The sequence below is a fragment of the Lepidochelys olivacea genome, assembly GCF_965140295.1.
Source record: "Lepidochelys olivacea isolate rLepOli2 genome assembly, chromosome: 11".
In the NCBI taxonomy this organism is placed as follows: Eukaryota; Metazoa; Chordata; order Testudines; family Cheloniidae; genus Lepidochelys; species Lepidochelys olivacea.
Genome location: NC_140421.1, coordinates 22,811,856 through 22,834,070, shown reverse-complemented (window position 1 = coordinate 22,834,070; position 22,215 = coordinate 22,811,856).

Here is a 22,215-nt window from a genome sequence, read left to right as displayed (position 1 = left end):
CTCTGACCTCTGTTGAGGTTCTGATCTCTGGTTTGTCTCCTGCCTCTAAGCTCCTGCTATCCTGACCCAGATTGATTTTGGTTACTGACTTGTGGTTCTGATGTCCAGTTTGTCTCCTGCATCTGATCTCCTGGTATCCTGACCCAGCTGACTACTGGTTCCTGACTGTGGACTCTGGCTCTGACCAGTAGGTCTGGCTGCCAATGACCTAGCCCTGACACCAGGACAAAAACAAATGATTCTCATTCGCATTGGTAGAAGTCAATATGTTCAGAAACAGGTAAACATTATTTGAAGATGGGTATCCTCAGACAATTATGATAGGATGAAGTCTTGGTCACGATGGACTCATCACTGGCCCTGTAAAATTCAAAACCAGCATTTTATCAAAAACTCCCTCTACCATATCTAGCTCCCAAGGATACAATTCATCTCAGATGTTGTTGGGTTCATTACCTCCAGGCCAGGCTACTGCAACTCATTCTACTGCAGTATAGACAAGAACTTGATAAGCTACAACACAATTGACCATCACCTAAGTGGACGAGTGAGTCAAAAAGAATATGTCCCTGCAGTGCTCCTATTCATGTTCTACCAAATCAGCTTCAAATTTCTTATTTACAAAGCTCTCAGTGGGTTAGCCCATGTTAATTTAGGCTGCCTATCCATCAGGGTCCCACCATGACAGCTACTGTCATCAGGCACACTGTTGATTAGAGTCAAGGTACACTGTAATTTTAAAGTACAGTCTTATAAAAAATGGACCAAAGGCTTTGGAAAACCCTCATACAAAGATTAACAGGGAAATCCTACTTTAACCATCTTCAAGACAGGTTGAAAGACACCCCTCCTCACTCTAGCATTCCCCAAAGAACCACAGCAGAAGAAAATCCACCATCATGTTCAAATGCAACAGTCCATGATTAAACTGGGAGCATGACAAAAACATGACATCTCAAACAAAACAGCCTCCCTCTTCCTGAGTAGGAAAGCAAATTGACTGCCCTTGTGGACAATTCTCATTGTTTGTTATAATCCATATACATGCTCAGATACTATGGTGATAGGTGCTTAAGAAATGCTGACAGATGGATAAAATCAATACATACATTATTAAAACAGGTTGCTGAATTAATGGGTTAACAGTGAAAGGGTGATAAAATAAATATTTTAATTATGAAAACAGATTAGGTAGTGACAATTTCATTTAAGTAGTTTTCATTATCAGAACAAAATTGTGACCTTGAGCCAAGCCCATGGAACAGATAAAGAGAAATTGTGATGGTATCTGAAAAGTAATCATCCCTTTCCCTCCTCTTCTTTTGTTGTTATCTTTAAAAAGAGAGAAAGAAGCACCAAACAAGTTCTAAGCCTACTGAATACCAAACAATGTGTCTCACCTTAGAGTCAACAATTAGAACATTTTTAGTCTATTACCATAATGTACAGAGTCTCCAAAGCTGCCCCAGGCCCGCAGCTATGGAGTACTTAGTGCAGGCCAGGAGAGGCTGCAAGGGCTGCTATTGTATACCGCAGCCTTAGGGCTGCTCTAAATTAAGCTGGCTGAAAATGATTTCATTGGCCAATACAGAGAGGCACAGAGCAATCCCAGTGCAACCTAAGAATTGGGATTATGGCATCTGAATTCTTATTCTGCATTAAATAATATCCTGTTAAAAATCCTAGTTGTACTTGTCAACATGTGATATTAAAATGTGTTTTGAAAGGCTTGATTCTGCCTTGATTCAAGGTGCAGAACACCATGGCCCTGAGCCAGCAAAACATGGAAGCATGTGCTTAACTTTAAGCATGGGAGTAGTCCCATTGGCATGAATTGTTTGCTGAATCAGGGCCAAAGTGCTTGGCATCTTTCAGGACTTAGCCCTATGTGACTGCGACAGGTAGATTTTTCTGAGAATAACAGAGTAATCTAGAGTAATGCATATACTGTTTGCATTTCAAATGAAGATTTTAAATAGTTTAATCAAATTTAAAAAGCACTTTTGAAAGAACACATTCCTTAGTGGTTTGAGGACAGGGCTGGGAGTCAGAATCTCTTCAGTTCTAATTCTGACTCTGGCCCCGACTCACTGTTTACTCTTACTCAAGTATGTTTCTGTATCTCAGTTTCTCCATCTGCATAAACTTTCCTCAAAGAGCCATTGTGAGGGTTCCTTGGATAATGTTGGTGAAGCATTCTGAAGCTGTAATTTGACATGTACATTCTAAGAATAAGATCTACTGTAATGTTAGTACAGTATCAACTTTGATACAAATCCATGAACTACACAACTGGTTACAATCCTTTAATCATAATCTCCAGTATAAAAAATAATTATGAACTATATGAAAAAAATAGTTGACTACTTTAGAACATAGTTTTGTAAAACCTTTATTCTTATATCCATGTTTTTATTGAAATGTCAGAATGTGCAAACCCTCTATTTTTAGTTTAAGCTGGGCTGATTTATTGATGACTGTGCTTAATTTTTAAAACATTTTTCCTTGAAAAATTAGACTTCCGACAACCCTTCTAATGTACACAGTTTGAGACACAGGATTCAGTATAAGAGGCTTAGTATTAATGTTTAATTCTGCAGTCTGTACCCTAGCTGTGCAGAAACGGTATGATAGTTTATGCACCGCTGTAATCAGTATCTAACAAGTGTTCACATTCTCACTTGCATTGGTAGTGAGTTAGCATTCTTTTCTCCTCCATTTTCTCTTAATTTTTTTATTGTTGTGGTTCCTAACAGCTTTAACACTCTTATTTTTCAAAATAATAGATTCAAGAATTTTGAAGACAATGGAAATAGTACAGTATAAAACATAATTGCCCTATGATTCCTGTTTGGAAGCCATGAGGACATGATTATGGACTGGATCCTGCAAGCATTTACCAGCATAACTGAATATTTACCAGAGTGAGTGATCCCATGGGTGTCAAGGAGATCACTCAGTTGTAGTGTTTACGACTGTGGATAGTTGCTGTTGACAGGATCAGGCCTTGTGTCAGCACAGGAACACTTCTCACAACAACCAGAGGTGATCTGTTATAACTCCTGATACTTCGGAAGGGGGAGGGGAGGGAACAACCAAAAGTGCTTCTGGGGCTGGGATATATAGGCTTGTGCTACCAGAGGGATTAACCTCAGCTTTAGTGCGCTGGCGAGGAGAAATTTTCCTCTTCATTTTTCTTATCACTTACATTTATCTATTAATAAATATATACTTCTCATAACCCCCTTATCTATGCTCTCTTGCTACCAGCTACAATCCACCAACAGGCAATACACTTGCTCTTTTGCACATGCCTTCCCCTCCCCTCCTCTCCTCTATGTACAAGGAGCTACCACGGTTCTTGATTCAACAAAGAACTAGAGCATGTTAAGTATATCCTTATGTTCTGTTGAAGAAAAAGAGATGTAGGCACATGCTTAAAGTTAAGCATGTACTTAAGTGCTTTGCTGAATAGGAACAGGATAATTCATATGTTTAAGTTTAAGCATGTGCTTAAGTGTTTTGCAGAAATAGAGCCATGGTAGCCTAGATCTGATATGCACATGCAAGTCTGACTGTATGCATATTCCATACCTGTCCTTACTTCGTACAGCAAAACTGCAGCAGTTCTGATGTGTAGAGGACTTTCTATGATCTTTACAGTTATGGTGAATTTCATCCCTTCTGAATACCCAATTGAAAAAATAAAAATTCTATTTCTGTTTTTACTTCAATGTCTTGTCAAAATCTTCAGAAGAAATAGTTTTATTGGCAAATGGAGAACTGGAAATCTAACCTCTGCACATACCCGTTTAGATGTTTAATTCCTGAATATATGAAAAAAATGATTTTTTCCCCAGAGTAGCTGTAAATAAGATGAACTCTTGCAACCTTGCTCAAACCTGTCAAACTAAAACCAAGAAAATAAATGCTTCAGGGAAAAAAGAGGTGAAGTGACCATCAAGGCAGAGACAGAGAAAACATATCTACTGCTGTAAAACAAGAAATTCCAGGGGGAGAAACCACTGTACAATGACTGCAACCATTTAACAATTGACCTTGAAGAGGCAAAATGACTGCCAGCTGGATACAACACTAACGATAACAATTCCAATACCATGCAGTTTAATATAATTCGAAGATAATGATTATGACTTTTCTTAATTTGCTTCTTACTTTATATAACGTTTGCACAGTATTATCTCTTGGTAAAGAAAATAAGGATATGTTTATAGTGCAGCTCGGAGTATATTTCCCAGACTTGCACTAGCTTCACTTGAGCTAGCTCACTAAACCCAGCTGTTTGGATGTCGCGCGATGGGCAGAAGCTCAGGCTAGCCACCCAAGCACAGACCCCAGGGGGATTGCTTGCGTGAGCAGTTACATAGCAGGGAGAAAAAGAGATTCCCAATTTGGCCCTTAGATTGTACAAACTCTTCAGGGCAGGCTCTGTCTCTTATTATGTAAAGACTAGCTCCACAAAGAGTTTTATGTGCCGAACTGATACGTTAAGCCAGGGGTCTCAAACACAATTTACCTTAGGGCCGGGGCCAGTCCTCAAATCCTCCCAGTGGGCCAATAATGTCACTGAAGATGGTGTTCAGAAAAGAAAAAGTTTATATTGTATTTTTTATTTTGAATTTCTTAGGAATAATAAAACTGTCGTACAACTTGATACAATTCTTTGCCTGCCAGAGAGTTTTTAGTGTTTGCCAGACACCTGGCAACGCTTCAGTTCTGCCAGTTTGGTGATATTTGGCCTCAGTGACTGAGCAGTTGAAACCTTCAGGATTGCAGCAAGGTGGCCATCAGAGAGTTGTGTTCCGTATTTTGACTTGTTTATATTCATTGTGGAAAAAAGTGATCCTGCCTCGAAGGCTGACTCTGCCTGGCAGCTAATGATGTTGCCTCCATGGCTGACTCTCCCGAGCGACGAGTGATGGTATATCTCTGTCCCTCTCCCTCAGCCAACGGGAGCTGCGTGGGAGTGCAGGGGTGGCGCCTGCAGCAGACATTGCTGGCTGCGTGGCTGCATGTATCTCTTCTCCACGGGCTGCAGTGGGGAGGTTCTCAGGCCACAGATGGCCCACGGGCCGGGACTTTGAGATCCCCGCTTTATGCCAAAATTTAGATCCTCAAACCCCTGCCCCCTTCCCCACCTTCATCTACCACCTAATCCGGTATGAGCCTAAATTCCCTGGGCCCCTATATTTTCACTGGTAAAGTCCTGTCAATTTCTGCTAGCACGCATGCACAAAGCTGCCTAAATCCTGATGCCTGGTACCTAAGACTCAGTGGGATCCTCAAAGTAGACATTCCTCTGATTATCACATCCAGGGGGCCTGATCCAGGAAGCATTCTCATCATATGTCAACACTGCAAAGAAAAGCCGGCAGTGCCAGGTCTCAGAGCTCAGGTCAATTGACTCAGGCTCACAGGGTGAAAAAATAGCAGTGTAGACATTGAGGCTCAGGCTGGAGCCCAGCTCTGAAAGCCATTGTGGGTTCCTAGACTCCAGGCCAAGCAGGAACAACTACACTGCTATTTTTTAGCTCTGAAGCCCAAGTCCCACATGCCTGAGTCAAATGACCTGGGTTCTTACCCAGGGTGCCATGGATTTTTCTTTGCAGTGCAGACTTACCCTCAGAGGACACTTAATTGTCTAGTAGTTAGTGCACTTGGCTAGCCTTTGGGAGACACAGGTGCAAATCACCACTTTCCTTATGTGATTAATACATTTCTCTGAAAGGTCCAGGTTCCAGTCCCTGCTCTTATTCTTAGGAATATTCTTAGGTGCCTAACTCTCATGCATTGGATAAGGAGCCTGGGCACTAACTCAGAGATGAGGATTCCAATAGGTGGCAAGGTACCTAATGTTAAGCATTGCAATGCTGAGCCTAAGTCCCCTTTGTGGACCTAGCCCTAAATGTATGGTGCCTAGCACAATGGTCCACATTCTTAGTCGGGGCCTCTAGGCAACATGTACTATAAATGATAGTGTTGGCAAAGGGCACCTCATAGCCAAACAAAAGCTCTAGGATACCTAAATAGAGAGTGTTACAAGCAGTATACTAAGCTCTTAATATTTGTTCCAGTGAAGGCACCGTGTGTTTTGCCATTGATTTCAATGGGATTAGTATTTGTCCCTAAAAGCAAAGACACATCCTAAGCTAAAGACGAAAATAAAGAGTTAAATACAGATTTGGATTTTTTTTTTTTATAAATGACAATCGTTCAAGCTATCAATCATCTAGAGGGGGGAATCAGCAGGCAATCCAATTCAAGGAATGAGGCTGTAATGCATGATGTAGGTCTATCAGTTAATTTAAATAATGAGTAACCTGGTAGGCAATCAAATCTAGGTCAGGACATTTAGCAGACTGAAAATAATGAGTCTAACAGCAATAGAGCTAACAAAACAATCCAGATAATAATGGCAGCACAGAATGACAGTCCTAACGTAATCAGACAGCGTGCACAAACTGTAAATAGACAGAGTAAAGAGAATGAACTTGCATGTGAAAGCAAAACATATTCTCCAATGAAACTATTATAGAAGAATTATGTTTGTTTAAAAGGAAGCACACCGACAATCAGAGCGATAACAAACAATATTTATGTGTTTTTGCTGAATCTACAATATCTGTGAAAAAAACTCTGGAATTTTTTTTTGCATGTAAAGCAAATATGATGAAATTTGATTTTTGTTGACTTTACAAATCAGCCAGAAAGATCAAACTTTTCCCACTGCCTTATCATGATTTTTTATTGCATTACATTGAGCAAAAATCATGATTTTAAAAACTGCTTTTTTTAGAGCGAGAGTGGGGAATAAAAAAATATTTTGGTGAAAGCAAGTAAATGTTCAAATTAGGCTCACTCTGGGGGCAGTTCAGTGTCAGTATGTGGTGTGGGGAAGGAAGACTGAAGGAGACATTAAGAACACTGTGGGTGTGCCGAGTCACTGCAGTTGTGGATTTGTCAGCCGCATCTTGTACAAATTTCAGCAGTACATGAATGTCCCAGAGCTGCCCTCTGTGCTTTCTAAGCCCTGGTTCTGCAAATAGATCCACTTGAAGAGACCTTTCTGCCCAAGGAGAGCCTGACTGGGGCCCAAGTTTGAGCCTTGGCTTGCAGGGGGAAGGGAATGTGTGGGTACAGAGTAGCAGTGGCCAGCAGGCCTCCTTTTGCCAAGATGTGGCTCCCAAACTCCAGAAGACAGCAGCCATTTTAAGCAAGTTCAGCTACTCCAGATGGGGAATGGGGTTGCTATTTTCTGAGGTGCTTATCTTTGTATTCCACACAGGCACAGCTCCTCCCATTTCTGGCTGGTGCAAGATTTTGCCTTCTGTTCTTTGATCTCAATCTAGCTCACACACTCAGCTGTGCTCACCATCATAAGGCTGGCACCTGCTTCCAAGGAGATGGAGCATCAAAAATAATGAGCCAGATTGTCGGCTGGTGTACATGGGCATAGCATCACTGACTTCAGTGAAGGTGTACTCATTTAATCTAGCTGACAATCCAGCCCAATATACTTAAAAATGTGCTGAAAAGAAATCAAAATCACCTCTTTGTTCTTGGAAATGAAATTGTCTAAATAAATTAGCAAAATGTGGAATAGCAACTAGGCTTTTATTCGTTGATTCTCATCCTATAATCCATCTACCATACGATGCCCTAGGCAATCAGCTAATTCTGCTAATTTGCCTCTAATACTAGTCTGTTTACTTCGTTTCACTTTCGTTTATTTTTTTCAGTTTCCCTAACTAATTTATGACTAATAAATAAATATTCTTCAGTAGTGGCATCTCAACATACTTCAAAGCGAGTGGTGGCATTTTACTGACAATTGCAGATGGGAGGTGGGAGTTGCAGCCCAGCTTTACAAAATTCTCTTTCTATGCTGTTTCTGTTCATTAACTGTGGGTTAGTGTCTAAAGCTCCGGGTGCTGAATACATCAGTGGACCTATCCCTGCAAGCATTTACAAATGAGTAGTACTCGGTGTGGCAGTGGTGCTTCTATCACTTGTCAGTCATTCTTTTGCCCCTGCAAAAGGACCCCTGGGAGTTCTGGTGACATCTTAAGCCAGGATATGCTTTTCACAGCAAACAATAAGGGCCTGCTTTACTGATTTAAGGGACTTACATCAGTGTAAACCTTGTTGAGTATGGTGTTCAGACACCATGGTGATGGGAGCCAGACAAGTACCTACATATATAAACGTCAATGGATATATATTGTATAAAACTTGTGAATAAAAAGAGTCAAACCCAACGTTTTATAAATATGCAATAACTTCTGCTCACAGGACAGACAATCATGAGTTTACAGAGTTAGGCTAATTAATTTTAAATTCTATTTATTTCTGTTTTCACTGCATTGTCACAAAAGTCAGTGAAAATAACCTAACAAACACACAAAGTCCTCAAATAATAATGTAAGACAATAAAGACTCGTAGACATAGTGCTTCATCTCATCCATTCCATTGCCATTGTAGGTTTGCTGACTACATTATGTTCTCAAATGTTTTTCGTGTAGGTCAGTTTTATAGTAATGAGCTTTTTATTCTGTATGTACCCAAAACTCCTAGTGAATGAATGGAGAATTTTGATTATGTAAAGAATAAAGGATCAGTTATGTGCAGTCGGTTTGTAAGGTGCTTTGGGATCCATTTGGGTGACAGGAACTTTTAAAATGGAAGATCATTATCATAAGACTAGTCTTAACATTTAAGAATAGATCAGAGGGAACAAACCTGCATGGAAGTGGGAAGAAAATGATGACCTGATATCTCGTTTCCATCTTTAATTTGTATGATTCTTGTCCACAAGCACTGGAGATAATCACAGCTGTATAGTTTGTCACAACTTAGTAATTGTACTTTCAGCTTGTAAGGAATACAAACATTTGGCTGGCTGGTCTGCGGAAATGATAAGCCTTGAAATGATGATTTTCTACTTTTTAGTTAGATTTTACAGTTTATAGATGATTGAAATAGTAATGCCACATGTAATTCTCTTTCTAGACAAGCTTAGTTAAAATGTTCATTCAAAAGTAATAAGCGCAATATTTTCTCTAATCAGGTCCCCTCGGAATGAAACCATGGAAAAAATGTTCCTGTCAGTTCATTCTGATTACCTGTGTATCTCGTCAGTCTAAATCCTATCTGACAGCCACACAGTCATAGTGGCCTTTCAATGAGTATTACCACAGAGTCTTTTAAAAATAATTTTATTTCAATTTCTGGCCAGTTCTAGCTTAACCAGCACATATAATTGCCTAATAAGCAGTTCATAAGAAGAACATAATTTCAAAGTGAAATGTTGAACCCATCCATTTTTTGACTGTAACAGAAATTAGAGATGTCTTTTAAGTTCTGTACTGCAAGTTGCTCTGCAGCTGAAGAATCAGCCACCTGGAAACTTGTTAGAATGCCAATTAAACTTTCATATTGACTCACCATTTAAAAACAATCATACTATTGTGAATATAAAATAACTAGTGAGCTTAAAATGTAAAGTATGTGAGCAGACTGAGAACTATATGTGGGCCAAAAGATTTGAAAATTGTCTTTGGACAGGGAAAATCTTATGTGTCCTTAGATATTAAAGGGTCTTGCCAGTGAGAATTAGATCTGTGTGAATAGTTCATAGATTCAGAGAGATTAAGGTCAGAAGGGAACATTGGGTCATCTATTCTGACCTCCTATGTAATACAGGCCATAGAGTTTCATGAGTTACTCCTATACTGAGCCCAATAACTTGTGTCTGACCAAAGCCAATCTTCTAGAAAGGCACCCAGTCTTGTTTTGAAGACTTCTAAAAATAAGGAGTTGGCCACAACCTTTCTTCCCTCTCCCCTAACCCCTCCCCTGGATAAAGATATTAAATTGTCCAGGTTTGGGGGATTCATTATAAATTAAAATTTAGTCCAGGTTCATCAAAAGTTGCACTAAGGTTCACAAAACTTTGGAACAATCATTAGCCTGCTTTTAAATGAACCATGGTGTAGCATGGAAATCATGTAAAATATGTGGTTGAGGCCTGAAAACAGGTGAAACTTCACAGTATTGATAAATTGGATAGTGGATTGCTTAACCACACTTTGGTTCATTATGAAATATACTCAAGAAACCAAATAACCAATGGTAGTCAGGTTTGTTGCTACAACCCAATAATACAGGAAAAAGATTCTCGACAATACCAGTCTCCTGAAAGCTGTCTCATGCAATGATCTTATATTCCTGTTATGCAGAAGATGTGCTACCATATTTATACCCCTAAAGCTATCATTTTATATCCTACTTACAGTAAAATGAACTGTGTATGTCATCTGAAACTCTGTTGAACCAATCAGCTTTCCACCTTGTTTTTCTGGTACCATGGTATACCCCTTATCTCTTTGTTCTGAACACATGTATTGCAGGCACCAACAGCGGTGAAAGAAAAGCTGAAGACTTACCGGTACGGCGGCCGGCTCCGGCCCCCAGAAGGGGTGGGGCCTCAGGCGGAAGGGGTGGGGCTGGGGAGGGTCAGCGTCCCCCAGCCAGTCCTTCCACGCTGCCTGGCCTGTGCCGCCAGGGGCTCCAGCAGCGATTTAAAGGGCCCGGGGCTCCGGCCGCTGCTGTGGTAGCAGCAGCAGCAGCCAGAGCCCTGGGTCCTTTTAAATTGCTGGCCTGAGGCAGCTGCTCATTTTGTCAGTGGCCGGGGGTGGGGAGTGGGGCGGGGAGGACCAACCACATTAAAGCGCTGCCATGGCAGCACTTTGCCGTGGCAGCGCTTTAACGTCACTGCCCCTTTTGCTCCCTCCCATCGCTGGCTCTGTGGCAGCACTTTAAACAGGCAGCAGGTTTAAAAATACAAAAAATTAAAATTAAAAAAGGCAGCAGTTTTAAAAAAATCAAAAGGAAGTATTTTTTCACACAATGCACGGTCAACCTGTGGAACTCCTTGCCAGAGGATGTTGGGAAGGCCAAGATTATAACAAGGTTCAGTAAAGAACTAAAGTTCATGGAGGATATGTCCATCAATGGCTATTAGTGAGGATGGACAAAGATAATGTCCCTAGCCTGTTTGCCAGAAGCTAGGAATGGGAGACAGGGGATGGATCACTTGATGATTACCTGTTCTGTTCATTCCCTCTGGGACACCTGGCATTGGACACTGTCGGCAGACAGGATACTGGGCTAGATGGACCTTTGGTCTGACCCAGGATGGCCATTCTTATGTGGCCCAAAGAAATTAACAGAAATTGAATAGGGCTGACCTTCTTTGTTATATTATTACTGTACAGTATTAAGAATGTCTCATGAAGAACAACCTTGTATCAGAGCAGTTTGGAGGTATTATTACAGAAAAGTAGTGACAACAGTGAACAATAAAAGCAATCCATTCACTTTCTTCCCTCAATAGGTAAAGTGTTTAGAAAAAAAAACAGATCTGTGGTAGATATTAGAACTAAGGAAACTGTGGTTTATTTTTCTCCTTCTTGTAATGGGAGTGGTGCTGAATACTGCTCAGAATATATTTCATCCAAACCCTAATAGTCACATTTGTGTGATTAATTTATGTGGCAAACACCTAACACAATCAGGGATAGTTAACAGACCAGGCAAGCCACCCACACAGGGGCTTTATTTAAAATCCTGGAGACTGGCTTATCTCTGGAGTGTAGTAAAAATTAGAGCTGGTTAAACATTTTCTGAAGGAACATTTTTTCATTAGAAAATGTCTATTTATCAGAATGGAAACATTTTGCAGAAATGTGTGGATTTTATTGACATTTCATTTAAAATATTACAAAGAAACATTGCAGTAAGGTCAAGTGGAACAGAATATTTCAAGTTTTCACCTCAAGATGACTTCTCCATTTAGAAATTTATATTTTATTTTTTATCAATCCATTAGAGTACCAATTAGCAATTACTACAGATGGCCAAAAAAATGGAAATTCTGAGTGTTTGAGATTTTATTTTTTCCACATCAGAACAAAACATTAAACATCAGAATGTTCTGCAAAAGGAATATTCTAATCTGGAAGTGTACTGCTGCCTCTTGTCTTGTCAGGGGTCTTCCTAACCCCCAGCATGGCTTCTCACTGGTTCTTCCTCCCCTGTCACACTGATAATGTGTAGATCATCTCAAGCTGGGAGATGGGGGATAAACAGAAGCTGATACAGAGCAGGGACGGAAAAAGATGCGGTGGCGGGGGGAGCTTACACTGAAATGGGAGTGTGTATGATGGGGGAAATGACATGGAATCAGAAAGGGGCAGAGAAAACTTACAAGGGGCTGGGAAGGAAAAAGGAAAACCAATTACTGCAGTATCTTTCTGCAAGTCAATTCACAAGTTTGGTCACTAGATGGTGGTAATTTCCAGTTGATAACTGTAGATGAAACTGGCACATTCTTGTGAAACATTTTTATTTTGTCGGAACAGGATTTGCCAACAAAAAAAAATCCTGTTCCATCAGATAATTTTCAACCAGCTTTACCAATTACCAATTAGAATACCATTTACAAATGAGCAAAGTAAGTACCAATTACCAAAGGAATTAATACAATACTAAATTATCAATTAGAATACTTATCAATACCAATTACCAATTATTTTATATTATAATTTTAAAATAATTATTAGTCCCTACTTTTAAAACAATATAAAACAAAGATATTAAAATAAAAAGGTGAAATTGAAATGATTTTTTTAATTTTATGTAAATGAAAATGTTTGATTCACCCAAAATATTTTTTCCCCAGAAATTTCATTTTGTGGGAAATTTTGATTCTTCCTCACCCCAAATGTCAGAATTTACCATGGAACAGAAGAATTTCCTTGTTTAAACCAGGTCTAGTAAAACAATTACAAGATGTCCTTATTTGGATATTATTGCTGATTTCAAAGGACATGTTGCATGCATCTGTAAGGATGGCAGAATAAGGTCCTTATTTAGCTAGTTAGGTTATGTGTTAAATCATTATGAAACAATTTATTCCTTTCTTTTCTGTTCTTCCAGTTAATGGTAACAATACTATTCGAACAGTGAAGATAAAGGAAGAGATCCTTTGACCCACTCTGATTGTTTTACATAAGAACATAAGAACGGCTATACTGGGTCAGACCAAAGGTCCATCTAGCCCAGTATCCTGTCTTCTGACAGTGGCCAATGCCAGGTGCTCCAGAGGGAATGACATCAAGTGATCCATCCCCAGTTGCCCATTCCCAGCTTCTGGCAAACAGAGGCTAGGGACACCATCCCTGCCCATCCTGGCTAATAGCCATTGATGGACCTATCCTCCATGAATGTATCTACTTCTATATTGAACCCTGTTATAGTCTTGGCCTTCCCAACATCCTCTGGCAAGAAGTTCCACAGATGCATTGTGTGAAAAAATACTTCCTTTTGATTGTTTTAAACCTGCTGCCTATTAATTTCATTTGGTGACCCCTAGTTCTTGTGATATGAGAAGGAGTAAATCCAGTGCCCCCATTAAAAAATAGGAGGGCTCTTATACAAAGGCTGTCATAAATTAAAAGAGAAAACACTACTGAAAAAGAAAAATGAAATTTTGCTCTCATTTACACTGGATAGTGGATAGAGTTACTCTGGCTTCAGTCCTGGATAAAGGAGAAGAGAATTTGGCCCAAGGTATTTTCAATGTTTTTGTTTGAATTTACCAAACTCCAAATTTAAAATAAAACCTTAATTCAAACATGAGGAAATTTAAGAAAGGATCAAAGCAATACTCCATTTGCTGTTAGAGTCTGTCTTTAAATATGCATTTGATATAGCTTTATAACTTTTATTTCTTGACCTCAGAAAATATGTGTGGTTATAGGGTGGTCCATTCAGTTCTTGAACAAAATTGAATAATGTCTTAATTTCTTGTTAGTTACGGCATTAATCAATGGCTAATTGCAAATATTTAGCCTGTGGAAAATATAGGAATGGAATTAGATTGTGACTACAAGTCAAATAAACTTTGCTTTTGTTATTGATTTAAACATTTTTGAGACAGATGTTCAATATGGTTTGCTTAGCACATTATTTTGTAATGCTTGGTCAATGTGCTGAATAACAATTGGACTGAGTCTTTACACAAATTTCTGTATCACATATAATTTATCTTGTAATCATCAATATTCTTAATAATAGTAGACAACATTTGTATTGCTTTTCCAAAACCTCTGCACATAGTTACCCGCAAAGCCCCTACTTATGTTGTTCAGCTGCTGGTATCTAAGAATGTTTAATAATTGTTTAATGCCAGCAATATGCACTTTGTTACCATCTTTAAACATTTTAACATTTTCAGTGACTAGAAGTCCAATCCTCCTTAATTTATGCAGACAAAATTCTAAAGGGCCTGAGAAGGCCAGATCCTCCTTTGATGTTAATCAGTGTAGCGCAACACAAACTGAGCATGTGTGCCTCTGAGCGACTAAAACTAGAATCTTTTGAGTTGCTCAAGGAAAGAGAATAAGAAAAAAATTAGAGATTAAGGGCTTAGTCCTGCTCTCATTGAAGTCAATGTAATTTCTTTGTCACAGACTTTAATGTTGATGACTTCTGGACATAACAATGTGAATGCTTTCAGAGTGTTTTCATTGACTTCACTGGAAGCTGGATTGGGCCACCTATAGATGCACAACTTAGATAGATGTTTATCTATCCCTACTCTACCGTAGACTTCCTATGTGACTGTGGGCAACTCAATTAGCCTCTCTGGTCCTCAGTTTCCCTATAAACAAATGAGGATAATAGCACTTCTCAACCTTATATGGGTAGATACATGAAAGATTGTGAAGTGATCAGATATTACGATAATGGGGTACATATAAATACTAAAGATATAGTGACAGACTTATCTACACTACATGCCTGGAATCATTTGAACCTATGCAATGCCAGTTTTATCATGGATGCAGTAAGAGTAGAAGGTTACAGCACAGGAATAATGGACTTAGTATTCTACCAAGAATTACAGATATGAAAAAGACATTTTATTGGTGACAATTCTTATAGATTTCATCTTGAATCTTGCTCTCTTTGTTGGTTTTCATTAAAGTGTCAGCTCTTGGAATCATGGAATTACATAAACACCTCTGTTTTCTTTAAAAAATAGCCTTCATGGTAGCAAGAGAAAAGATAAAAAATGTGTATCCTAAAGGCTCACGCACAAACAAAAAGAACGGAACATTTGTTTTTTTTCAATCTAATGATTTTGAGGCTTGACACATGATTTTGTGAATGCTTAGGGTTGGAGATACAGAAATGCTTTGATCAAAAGTTTCAGTGTAATACTTTTGAATCATAACTAGAGGTAGTAACAAAAATTACATGAAATATTTTAATTTTGTTCAAATTTTTTCACTTTTTATTTTTGATTAAGTGAAAACTGAAAAAAAGTTTTCAAAAACTAAAAAGTTTTTGGGTGTTGGTTCCTGCCCTTCTCTCTTTTCTTATGCTCCCCTTTTTGTCCACAGAAAAAGATAAGAAAGGGAGAAAAGGCGGCAGGAGTACCTAAAATGAAAATTTTCATCAAAATCACAGAATATGTTGACCACAACAAACCATTTTCTGAAAAAAAAAAAAAAACCTCAAAAAGAAACAAACAAATCATTTTTTTTGAAAAGCCATTTATTATAGAGAAAAAAAGATTAATGAAAAAAGTTTGACCAGTTCTAAAAATATCACAATATTGAGTTTTTTGCAGCAATGTAAATATCAAGCCTTGGGAACTGATTAGAAAACACCATTCCTTACTAGTCAGTTATTCCACACCTTGTACAATTTCTATTTTTTCTTAATGTACTTCAGCCCCTCTTTATCTGTTCCATTTGGATTTCAGATACAAAACTAATCTCATTTTATTGTGACATTTTACTCACTTTATTGATGTGGTTTGAAAACTATTTAAACTACTTGCTTGTTTGGAAATATTTTTGAAACATTCCCAAGTGGCTATAAAATAAAAATGTCAGATATTTATTTAGAGGGTAATTGTACTTTTTATATTACTCTCAATACTGAATTGATGCTTCTTCTTCAGTTTCCCACCAAGACCCACTTTACAGTGGCTGCTATTAGCCAACTAACTATAGCTAGGCAATGGGGCAATTAGAGGTGGGTGATAGATTTTAAAGAACCACCAAAGAGAAACAAGGTGGGCTACATTGTTCCCTTAGACACAGCCCTGAGCAAGGTATGGTGCTTAAATGCCACATCCTCGGAGTACCTTCAGGAGGCATTATTCTTCTGAGGCACAATTAGACAGCTACCCCCCTGCTTTCCCATTTCTCCTGATCCTCACCACTCACCTTCCTCCTTCCTGTCTAGATTTAAGGTTTGGACAGTCCTCATAGGATTGAAATAGAGTTTTTATTCTCCTTTATTCCACAGAACAGATATTTAGCCCTGAAGTTATATGTTTTATCCCAATTCCTTACTTTCCACATGTTACTTGTCCTCTTAGGTCTAATGATACAATATGAACCACTAAAAGGGATGCCTGCACTGTGCAGAGCTCTACTGATAGCAGCAAACTTCCACACACTGCATGGGCCCACTCTAATGGATCCTGATGCAAGGTTGGGGCTTGAGACTGTAAAAAGAGAACATAGCACTGTGTGGCCAACATGGTAGAACCACCAATAAAAAATGATAATGTTGCCTTTAGAATAACATTTTTCTGTGCTCAAATGGAGTTGTGACGAATTCATTCTTTTTATAGCCATCCCCCCCAACACACACACACACACACGCACATGTCAAAATAAAAAAACAATCCAACATCAAAACACAGAGGGAAAATGAACTTAATGCAGAAGAAGTCAAGGGGGTTAGATTAGATGACCCTATGGTTCTATGATTCTTAGACTGGTGACATAACTATAAAGAACAATATCAGCAAAGCATTCCATTGGCCTTTATAAACTAGATCATACAATTATTCAATTAATCCAGACTGATTCTTTTGTTAAGCAATATAACTAGTAGAATCATTTTAATGAGCTATAAATTATGCATTATAGTTAATATTCACAGCAAATTCCATACATAGAAGATAATTCCGATACCGAGATCTTTTCTTTTTTTGTAATTTCAATAACCATAATGTACATAAGCAGTTTGAAATATAAGAAATGGATCTTATTAGCACAAAAGAAATTTAAGACAATTTATCATTACCTTTATGAGATATTTTGGTCTTCATTTCTAAGGGTTTCCTTTTCTGTACAGTTTATTCATCACATTTAATACATTTAAAAGGAGCATATTCAGCAGATATGTTATTTATTGGAGTTCCTGTGTATGCTAATAGCTGGCTGGATTTCCACTTGTGTCTTTGAGGGCAAATCAAGGAGGCAAACTCAACTGGAAATAAAAAGTTTGTGCCTCCTATGCCCAAGGTTTGCAATATACATTTAAAAACATTAATGAAATATCTTTAAAAACTCCAAGGACACATGGTAAAGTTTCCCAAGAGGAGACTAATTCATGCTCTGACCTTTTATTCCAGTTTGGTTATAGCATATATTTAATTACCCTTTTTTTTTTTTCTTTTTTTTTTTAAAGGGTAATTCAGAGCAATGCAGTCACGGTGGGCCTAAGTCTCACACTGAGTAGTTCTATATTCCTCCAGTTCCGGTCATTCCCTAAAAAGCAATGGAAAATAATGCTTTTTAAATAATCTTCTACATAACATAATGCATCCTTCAGGGCAGGAATTCTCTGTATGAACACTTTCTTATATACAGTTGTTGAATTCATCTCTGTTATATTATTTCTGAAATCTATGTCCATTCCACACCCTGAGGTCTTCATAACTAGTAAATAAAAAATGTGCCTTCATCTGAAGGAAGAAGGAGGTTACATGCATCAAAGAATAAATACTTTTTTTTTTAGGTAAATGAAGTCAGTTTGCTACTGCTATAATCTTCTTTTATTTTCTTCTCCTTTCCCAAGATATTTTAACTAAATTCCTTGCTCCTTTCCTGTCTGAGCATTGAAGAGTCAGCCTTATAATAATACAACATTTTTTAGTGACCAGCAGGATATAAGTTTTGGTCTCTTAGATAAATATATTTCCCTTCAGTAAGTAAACTATCATTCTTTTTCTTGTATTTTTGAAAACATTTCAGGCAAATCTCCGTTCCACTTCTTAACTACATAAGAGTTTCAAGACTGCATAAATCATGATAGCAATCAATTAGTCTTTATTTAATACTGAAAAGAACACTGAAATAATTAAGTGAAAGACACTTTGGCTAGTTACTCAGGCGAACATTTTCAAATATGCTCACTGATTCTGTATGCCTCAATTTTTGAGTGCCTTGTATGAGACACCTTGGATCTGATTTTCAGTCTTGCTAAGCGCGCGCAGCTCCAACTGACTTTGACTGGAGTTGTGGGTGCTCAGCACTTTTCAACATCAGAAATAAAGGGGTTTAAGTTATGCACCCAAAAGCTGAGGCACTTGGGATTAATGGATGCTTTGAAAATGTTGGCCCAAATTTTCACAATGGACCCAGTCCAGCATCATTGAAATCAATGAAAGTTTTGCTGTTGACATCACTGGGAGCAGGATCACATCCATAAATGGTTGTAATATTAAAGTAGAAATGCTTGTCTAACAAACATCGATACCAATGAAAAACAAACATTTACAATGGTCCTGATCTTGCAAGCATTCTTTACAAGAGAAACCTTTGTTTCAAATAATTCCATTGATTTCTGTGCTAATATCATCCAATTCAATGATTTGCTTGAGTAAGGATTACCAATGTGAGCAAATCTTGAAGAAGGTCCAATATTTGTAACAATTGTGGAAAATTACTTTCATAATTAGGTAACCACTGGACAGAAGGTTTTTGTTTTTTTTTTACTAGAATTCACTACCATTTTTGCAGACTTCTATCATTAGTCTTTGTAAATAAAGACTGCTGACCAAATAGAATTATAATGCTCTTTTGGCAGGAAGATAAATATTGGATTGCACTTTATGTTTTACACTAAGAAAATTGTGACTATTTTGGCCATAAATTTAAGAACAATATCAAATTTGGATTGCTACTGCAATGCTACTATGCTGCAGTAATGTAATATACACACTAACATGATAGATGCCCTCAAAAAGTACAGATATAACATGATGCAATACTTTTTGCAGATTAAATGTTCTGTTAATGTATGCCATGCTAATGATTTCAGTGTAATATATGATGGGTGGGTTTTACTTTATTGATTTTAGCATTTAACAAAGTTGTAGGTTAGTACTCAGAGTTACATAGCATAAAATATAAATCCTGGCAGTGGTAACTACATTGCCTGAGCATCTTCTCAGTTAGTTTACACATCTGAAACACAAGGCTAATAATAATCCGCAGTGCTTAGCATTTTCTCAGGCAGTCTATAAACTCCTTTTATTCTATTAAAAACCGCCTTGTGCAAAAGCTTTTAACAGAAATGAAACCAATTGGGCTCCATAGAAATGTAACAGGATTCTATAGAAATTACTCTAAAAACCTATCAAATGTAATTAAAAAGGGTAACATTTCTACAGTTTTTCTCTATAGAAGGGATAATTATTATTATTCTGTTCGGAAAACCTGTGATTGCCCTTAAAATATTTCTATCAGTTCAAAAGAGGGTTCTTATACATATAGGGCCTGATCCAAAGTTCTCTGAAGTCAGTAAGCGCCTAGGCTTTGAGTCAGGCATTTAAGCCCTGATTCAGCAAGGCTCTCAACACATGCCTAACTTTAAGCATGTGAGTAGCTACACTGAGGTTAATGTGCTTGAAATTAAGCATGTATATATGTCCTGTGCTGTATCAGGGCATATATCTCTATATGAAATGCATGGGTACATTCTGAAATAAGCATAATTCTCACAACATTTGCATTGGTAACATTTACAACATGACTAAATACTTAAAATAAATGGTGCTTAATGTTAAGCACATGCTTTAAATTTCTGCTGGATCAGAACCTTGAAGCATTCAATGTGGAACACCACAATTCTGGAATTGTAACGATGTCAGCATTTAGAGACTCTTGGTCCAATTGACCACTGTTTTCAGGATAAATCCAGTGGAGTGTATGGAGCTGAACCAATTTATATTAACAATCTATTTGTTTCTATCATCTTAAATCATCCTGTGTGACTAGATAATAGAAGTGGAAACATATTTTTGGCTTGGGACTGTCTTTAGGCCTTTTATTTAATACCTGAAACTATTGTGGAAGGATACCTCTTTCATCTCCTCAGCCACACCATTTCACCCTGGGGTAGTGGGGGTGGGGGGAGCTGGAGTATATCAGTGTGACTCCAGGGGATTTTTCTCTTCACTTTGGTTTTAATTTTCACTGTTTACATGGTGGGCCTCAGGATACGCCCAGGAGATTCTCTTAAGCAAAGCAAAATAAAAACCAACCTCAAACTCACAACAAAAACATAAATACTTCTCCCTGTTCCCACTCCAGGGTATTACCTTACTACACTGGCTCCTAGTTGCTAATCCTTCCCTAACCAGCTATCAACTTAGTTTCTTTCTGTACAGGGAGGAGAAACAGCCTTCCATGAATGGGAAGCCTTTCTTTCCTTCCTGCTGCTGCTGCTGAGCTCTCCTCTCAACCCATCCCATTCCTTTTCTCTCACCAGAAAAAGGGGTTTTTTTAAGGTCACTAGCTGCCCTTAACTGGCCTCAGGTGTCTTTAGTTAACCTGAGGTAATCTTCTTCCAGCTCATGGGGAACAGGGCCTTCACCATTTAGGGCTGATATATCTATACCCCACCACTCTCTTATATCTGTCAGGACTGAATTTGTCACATTATCAACAAGTACTGTTGAGCTGTTTCATAGCAATGGTAATATGTAGCATATTAGTGTTTTATTTTCTTTCAGTATTCTAGCCCTAGAAACTCCAATTCAGCCCATATATTCATCAGAGTGCTTTAGTGTACCTTTTACATTTTCATTATTCTCTTTGCTCCATTAATAGAACTATTTGCATGAAGGAAAGAACAAATTGTCTTCCTGCTGGTTCATTACAAGGTATATTAATAAACATAGGGGGACTTTTGAGGATCATTGGTACTTTTACGGTGTACCCTTTTTTTCCCAGCTTGTCATTGGTGTTATTGCTCTAACAAGCTGGCTATAGATGTCTGAACATTCTATTAATGTTTATCAACTAATGCATTAGAAATGGAGTATGACATTTGTATTCTCTTTATTAGTAAAAGTAGTGTACATAGCTCAAAAGCGAAGGTTACCACCATTCAGCTAATAGCAGTTGAAAGACTTGTGTATCAGAAATCTATTTAAATAACACACAATACCATTTCTTTAAAATTTGTGTGTGACTTTCCCACTAGTGTGTAAAGGGACAAAATATTTTTTTCAAAGAAGAAAAAATGTAAATGTGCATATGTGAAAACTGTAGATGTGATTTTATGACTCATCACACTGGACACATTTAGGACCCATTCCTGCAAAGGCTTTGGGATGCAAGCAACTTTACTCACACAAGAAGCTGCATGAAAGTCAACACATGACTGAAGGTCAAGGACAGATGTGTTTGCAGAGTTGGATCCTTACAAAGGGTAAGATTTTTTGTGGATTTTGCTTAGGTAATGACAGTAGAATCAATCCTGTGTTATAACGAGGCTGTACATATCACTGTAATTAAGGGTATGTCTGGTGTAAAACACTATGTACAGACTATTAAATTTGTTAATTCTATTATAATTTATTATACAGTCTCAATCCAGCATCATATTTCTTTTTGTCAGAAACATCTACCTTTAGCCATTTCGTGGCTCTTAGAGTAAAATAATGAATGTATATGTCTGGAGAAGCTTTGGGGCACATCTATACATTAAAAAAAACCATACAAGACCAGCATGATACAAGAACATTATTTTGTTTGCAAAATCAAGCACTTGAAAGTTAGGAAATACCAGATTTATTGTTGCTTTTGCAACCTTAATTCTGCCTTTGTGTGTGAGTATCTTCTGCACAGAATGAGGCAAGGCCCCATGGAAAAAATTGTATGTTATTAGGTAATTACAAATACAAAAGGGGACTGAAGTAAGCCTACATGGACACTCTTAAATCTGCCATTTCCTGAGTTCTGAGTGCTTGTCTGTGCATCCCAAAGAAAGTTACTTGAAGTCATTTTTTTCTTGTACACATACTTTCT